Source organism: Nuphar pumila, chromosome 7 (assembly GCF_984573655.1).
Source record: "Nuphar pumila chromosome 7, dmNupPumi1.hap1.1, whole genome shotgun sequence".
Classification (NCBI taxonomy): Eukaryota; Viridiplantae; Streptophyta; class Magnoliopsida; order Nymphaeales; family Nymphaeaceae; genus Nuphar; species Nuphar pumila.
In genome coordinates, this window is record NC_143255.1 from 102,742,376 (window position 1) to 102,749,833 (window position 7,458).

Here is a 7,458-nt window from a genome sequence, read left to right on the forward strand (position 1 = left end):
ATGAGGAGTTTTGATATGATAATCTTTCAAAATGAAATTTTTTCACTTGTTTGTGTGCATGAGAAAAATAGAATGAAAAATTTAGAAAAATGATAGATTGGAGGAGGATGGTGGTGGTGAAACAGCTTTTCCGCCATGGCTGCCACCCACAGGCTGAGGCAGATGGTGGTGATGGTGAGATGGTAGAAAGGAAGAGAGAGATATGGCCTACAAAATTTTGTTAGTAATATTCCTCTACCCCTTGAAGGAATGTTTCCAACCAAAATATGTACTTTTTAGAAAAAAAAATTAGAAAAAGTTTTCCCCTTTGGAAGGGTCCGAAAATCCATACAAATTTTTTATTTTGTATTACATTTTCTACATCATTCCCACTTCCAAACGTAAGCTTTTTTGGCTAGGTCAAGGGAAAAAACAATTCATCACGATCAAGCCTAAGGATGCAAAAGGTTGGGGTTTCGGATCTCAAAATACATTGAAGAGTTAGGTCGAATCTGATCAGATCTGGGATAGTCAAATTTTGCAAATTCCTCTTACTGAATCCGACTCATTTGCAACCCGTTCAAGCCTCTGGTTGTTAAAACCATAGTGACATGTTTTTATTGGCAAAATCTCGTTTTTCAAAAACTCGTGAGAAATTGAAAATTTTACATGAATCTTGCATTTTTTGGCAAAATTTTGGCAATAAAAATAAATAAATAATTTATTTTTATAAGAAAATATTAATACAAATTATTTAAAAATAAAAATACATGGTTTTTTCATGATAAATAGCCGTTTAAGATGTAAATATCGTGTTTAAATCATGGTATTTATATTTTTTTCATAAATCTCATGATATTTTGAAAATCTTGTGAGAAATTGCTGTTTTAAACTTTCAGGCAATTTCTTGCTATATTATCCCGAGATTTTCATAAATCTCGCGATATATGTCACTATGGTTAAAACTCATGATGGACCTGGATTACATACATCTAGCTTCAACCTTGCAGGAAGCGACGCCCCTATGGATTTTAAACTTGTGACATCCGGTCAACTTGATGTCACAAGTCGTCCCGTCCCTACCTGATGAGTGGACCATCCATGGGAAGAAAGTTGTTCTACTAATGACTGCAAATTTTGCATGATCAGGTAGCGGTGATTAGGGGTATAGCAGGGTCAGGTCTTATTGGACCTGATTTTGAATCTGGTCTAAAAGTAAGACCCAAACTCGATGAACTCATATGGGTTAACGGTTCAGGTATCCATCGGGTCAGGTATAATCAGTTCTGGTCTTTAATAGACCTATTTTGATTTGGGTTGAGTTTGGGTTTATGTATGACTGAAAAAATAAAAGACCCATATGAGTTAACAGGTTCAGGTCTTAATGGGTTCTGATTTCAGTTCAGGTCTTGATATGATTGGTATTATAGACCTAGTTACTCATCAATAAAAAAATCTAAATTGATCGAATCAACTATTTATTAAAATTATACGTTAACAAATCAAAAGCTTATTAACTATTCTCAATAATGTTAAAATCTTAATATAAAAAGAATGCTTTCATGCCATCCAATCATTTTTAATTTGAAACAAAAAACCAATGATATATCGTATTGAAAATGTATCAAATTCAATGAGTTATTGAATATTATTTTGGGATTCACTTCTCCAAAAATAATTTCTAAAACTCACATTTTTTTAAAACTTTCAAATTGGATCAGGTATGAAGTGGGTTCGGGTATAGGTCGGTACAAGTCAGTTCAGGTTCGGGTACAAAGCAGGTTTGTGTACATAATCAGGTCGGGTTTGAGTCGGTTCGGTTTTAAAATATGGAGAACCGTTTGGGTTCAGGTACATTATCGGGATGTGTCCGTTCAGGGTTGGGTCTTCATTTACAATACCCAATACCCGGCTTGTTTTTAGTAATGTTCTAAATTTTGGACCCGACCTAGACACACAGGTCCACCAATATCGGTTTTGGTATAATCGGTTCTGAACACCGGGTTGGGTTGGGAATACCTGACCCAGTTACAATCAGTTTGACAGACTTAGTTTACCCTTCCTATGTTAATCAAGGTTGTGTCAGGTATTGCTAGTATGTGATTCTTTTCACTTTCCCTTATCCATCTGCTAGGCCTCTTTTCTAGAAAGGGTGAAACATGTTCATGAGTACTATGTAGTGGGACTAGGGGTGGGCAACAGGACGGGCCCGAGATGGGCCAAAAACCCAGCTCACAGCGGGCCCTTGGGCCTAATCGGGCCGGGTTGAATATATATTAGGGGTTTTCATGGGTCGGGTTTAGATCCGACCTAGGTGAAACTAGACCTGGCCCCGATTTTTGGGTATGGTATCGAGTTCAGATCCATCATAAGAGAAACAATACCCGGACCTGATAAGAACTACATGAATCAGACCTTGGCCATACCCGGTAAAATAATATTTTATATCATTTTAACATTGAAAATTTGCTGGTCCTAATCAGAACTCGGGTCGGGCCAGGTCTCATGTAAAATTTCACAAACTATACCCGGCTTCGTGTATTAATCGGACCTTTGGGTCTGGACCCGGGTCTTCTTATTTATCGATATATCCGGATTCTATAGGGTTTGGTATGGGTAACCCGGACCCATATATATATATATATATATATATATATATATATATATATATATATATATATATATATGAGTATCTGATAGCTGCTAGATCAATACTACTTGACAAAAATTTACTTTTTTGGACCGTTAGATCCAACGGCCGTGTGCTTAAGTGAGGCTTTTAACCCCAAAACACACACAAAAAAAACGAAACACCTCGTCTCCCTTCTCCCTTTCTGTCTCCTCTCTCGCTGCAACGTCGTCGCCGGACCGTGCTGTCGGACTGCCCCTCCCTCACCCACCCCTTCTCTGCATTTCGTTCCCAATCGCCACTTCCCTTCTCTTTGTCGCTGCAATACCGTCGTCGGACCGCCAGACTGCCCCTTCTCTGCATACCGAAGGCTCTTCCACCGGACTGCCCCTCGTTGTCTCCCTCTCGCTGCAACTCCTTACTGTGAGTGTGAGATCCACCTTTCTCTTCTTTTTCTTATTCTTCTTCCTCCTCCCCCTCCTCCCTCTCATCATCTTCATCATCATTTCCTCCTTTCTCCTCCCCATCCTCGTCTGCCTCTTTCTCCTTATTCCTCCTCTTTTTCATATTTTTCTTTTCCTCTTTTTATTTTGTTTACATTTCTCTTGTTTCCCATTTTCTTACATATATGTTTATTTCTTGAAGATGAATGCAGGAGCAACAGCGAGAGATCTGCCTAGGCCCCCTTTAGGTCCTCACTCACTGGAAATTTCAAAATTTTGAAATAGCTTGTAAGTCTGTCCCTTTGTTTCAGTCATGCTCGTTTTCTTTTTTTTCAGTTTCTGAAGTTGTGCTTTGAAGGAATAAGGGATACATTTAGATTCAATGGCCCATCTTTGGTTTTTGTGGTGAACCAACTTAGCATTTGCATGATTATCTGTTTTTTTTTATGTTTTAAATTGGTTTTCTAGTTTCTTTTTATGCTTTAAACTGTGCAGCCATGAGGAGGGCAGGTAAGAGAGTGCACCATGTTGTTTACAATGGAGTGGGTCACGCATTCCAAGTACTTCACAATTCTCCCTTCTCTCGCATGAGAACTATTGAGATGCTATCCCACATTTCAGACTTCACCAACAAATAACAATCCATCGTAACCTTGATTGACTTTGTGATGAGAGATTTGTTTACTAGATTAATCAATGTTTTCATAATCTACAATAGAAATAACATTGCAACGTAGTGAGGTATGTGATAAACTTTTACAATGAGTATCTTTGTGTTTCTTGCTTAGAACATTTTAATCCTTTACAGGAACAAAGAACTAGATCCAACATTAATAGTATTTCATGTATATACATGTGTGTGCTTTCAGTTCTACTTGTTGAAACTAACACTGATTATGGTTTTTTAGGTACTTATTATTTGTCAGAACAACAAGCTTCTTTAGGTCCTCACTCATTGGAATTTGAATAGGCAGGAGCAGCAGCAAGGGATCTGCCTAGGCCCCCCTTTAGGTCCTCACTCACTGGAATTTCAAAATTTTGATGAAGGTTATTGAAAGGAGCGAATAACAAGCATATAGAGAATAACATTCAGATGGGTCCTTTTAATAATATTTCATGTATATACATGTGTGTGCTTTCAGTTCTACTTGTTGAAATAACAGTGTTTCTGGTTTTTTAGATACTTATTAATTGTTAGAACAACAAGAAGCTTCTTGGTCCCGTTCGTGCATTTGATGGACACTGCAATGTGGTTCTTGATAATATTAGGGAGATAAACACAATTATTAATTGTCAGAAATCTCGTTTGTTTGTTTTTTTCTTCCTCCATGCGTTGGCCACTTTTTTGCAGCACCATGTATTTTGTTTTGCCATGGTGGGTGAACTCTTGGCCGAGACTGAATTTTGTAGTGTTTAGCCTGCAAGGTATTTCTTTTTTATTGTAGTTTGTGGGTGTTCAAACAAGTGTAAATGCTTATATGTGGTGGATATGGAGGTTGGGTATTTGGTGTGCTTATATATTCATTTAAAAAAGGGTTGTTGATGTAAAATTAAGTTGAATATGAATGGATGATAGTGGTTGGCAATTCAAATCAGCGGTCTAAACTTGCATCTTTCATAACACGTATAACTCTGTTTTTTCCTTTTTGAATTTGCCATAACAATACAGCTGAAAGATTGTTTTCAAGACAAGGAATACTTCAAAACTGGTTGTGGATGCTGTTACAAGGCTTAAGTTTGGGTTTTCTAAATTTCAAGGCATTGCGACTGAGTGGACATGTAATGATCATCTTATAAAGCTAGATTTTACTAGCATTATTGAAAGGTAAAAGTGTCACCATCAAGCTAGATTTTACTAGCACTATTGCAAGCTCATAATCCAAATAAGTGGAAACAAACCACATCTCTTGCAATTTAGAAATCTATGCAATCGTGTACACATTGAGAACAAACCGCACCTTTCGCAAGCTAAAAGTGTACAAGCCTTTTGCGATCGATGAATACAAGCATCATTTTTTGACGAAACAAATCAAACCCAGCAAAGCCGTCCAAATAAACAAGCTCCCTCGCTTCACATAGACTTATGCAAATCAGTTTTATTTCATCTGAATCAACCCATGAATGGCCTTCTTCGTGTACGCACCTGTCAATGGTCCGCATAATTGCACATCTGAATTAAAAGGGACACAAATCTCTTTCTTAAATGCACTGTTTTACCATCACCACTGCTCCCGAACTGTTGAGGCCATGTGAGCACTGAGCGAAACTGCAATACACCTCCATTTCAAGGCTCCCAAACAGAGTAATGGGTCGGATTCAGTAAGAGGAATTTGCATTAGAGCAATCGTTCACCCACAACACAGCTCATTCCATAGGGTTGCCACAAGAAGCACTTCCACCATCTTCATCTTCCTCCTGCCCGCCACCATTTTCAAATCTCTCTCTCTCTCTCTCTCTCTTGACATAGTCAGCCACCCCCTCTATCCCGTCGAACCACCTCTCTCTAAGAGCTGCCTAGCACCCATTTCAGATCTCTCTCTCTCTCTCTCTCATTTTTTCACATTTTCCACTATGTTTTCTCATGCTATACAAACAAACTAAAACTTTTCATTTAGAAAAGTTATCCTATCAAAACTTCTCATAGGCAATTTTTTTTTCTATGACAGTTTTTCTTGCTTTAAATCGTGTCCTAAGACCTTGTTAGACAAGCCAGTTTCTATTGAGATCCAGCTCATAAGACTATTTTATAAGTCTTGCTCTCATATTTAGGAAGCTCATCCAAAAAAATCTCCAACCTTGTCTTTGAGAATTGAACTAAAATCTACTAATCCATGCTATTTCATTCTTCAAGTAGGCTCTCTACTAGATGAAACGGAAGGCTAATTTCATATCCAATCCCATAGGGCGAAGGAAAATGTGTCAAGGGAGCTTCTAACTCCAGTCCTTAACCTATAGAATGGAGTTTCGCACAGTATTTTGTGAAGTGCCACTGTGGGGACCTGTTGATCTTTTATTTTCTCTCTTTGCATTATCAGGAAAGACATAAGGTGTTGGCAAATCCATGATTTTGCTTAGCCTTGCCTCCAGGCCCCCTTAAAATTGCTGAACACTTGACCCACACATGAAAAAGCTTATCACAGTTCTTAAGGTTTGTAAAGCGACGTTTGTTGTACTACCACTCAAAAGAAGTCTCTTTCCTTTGAAAGAGGCACTTTGGAGGTAAAGTGCTTCCTCACGAGGAAGGTATGAACCATTTTGATAAGAAAGCTGTCTTCTTGCATTTATTACGTGGATCTCACCATATATTTTTTAGTCATGTTTGTCTCATGTGCCTTATTTCCTATGAAAGAGTTTCTTTCGGTTCTGTTTCATAGGAAAGGGCATAAAATGAACGCCTCGCCTCCTCACAGCATAGTGACAAACATTGGCACTTAAAAAAAACAAATTTTTTCCAGCCGATAAAACTGTCAATTATTGGCAGGATTTTTTTCCCTTTTTTTGTTTAAAACTTTTTTTTTGTTATTTAATTGATTTTATTACCGATATTTTGTTGATAAATATGAGAAAAAAAATTAATTTCTCACAAGAGGATCGCTGGTATTGTTTTTTTCCGTTTTTAAAAAGTTTTGTCAAATCAGTTTACACTGCAACACCACCTTTCTGGCAGCCCTTTCGGTAAGCCAAAATATGGCAATTCATTTACAATTTGTGGGGTTTTTGCGAAATCCGACTCCCCTTATTTTCGTATACTAAACGTCATAGATTACCATCTTTTTCAAATGTAGGATTCGAGTGTTTGCACTTAAGGGAATCACATCAAACCTGATAAACTTCATGAACTCCAAAGTTTCTATAAGCCTAGAGTTGTCATTCTAAGGCTTCCTATTATTGGTTTCACGACTTTTGGGCACATTTCTCAACAACCAAACGTCAATTTTTTTTTTTTAAAGGGAAGCTGGGGTTAGGCAGATCCCTACCAGTCATGCAACTATACCATTGGGTTTTGAACTTGCAACTTCCCAACACAAGGTGACGTGCACTAGCTGCTCCTACCAGACAACCCGAGCCCCGATGGTCCCAACCAAACATCGATTGGTGCCAAGAACTCTTCCTAGTCCTACGAAATGTCACCAAGTTCAGCAAACTGTGAAATCATGAACTTGGTCGTATCAAATAAACTAAGAAAAAAAAAGTGATTGAAACATTGGGGATCATGAACTTGGTAAAGATTCCAAAAGCTGCTCCTCCCAAAAAAAGAGTGGTGTTCAAGGATTTGAGCCATTTGCCCAAGTTCCGCACAATTTAGCACCAAAAACGTTGGTTTTCACGTTCTCGGTTGCGTTCCCCGTGACGTCCCAAACGGATCCAGGTGAATGCTGAAATTAAACGACTAGGGTCGAGGCAGTT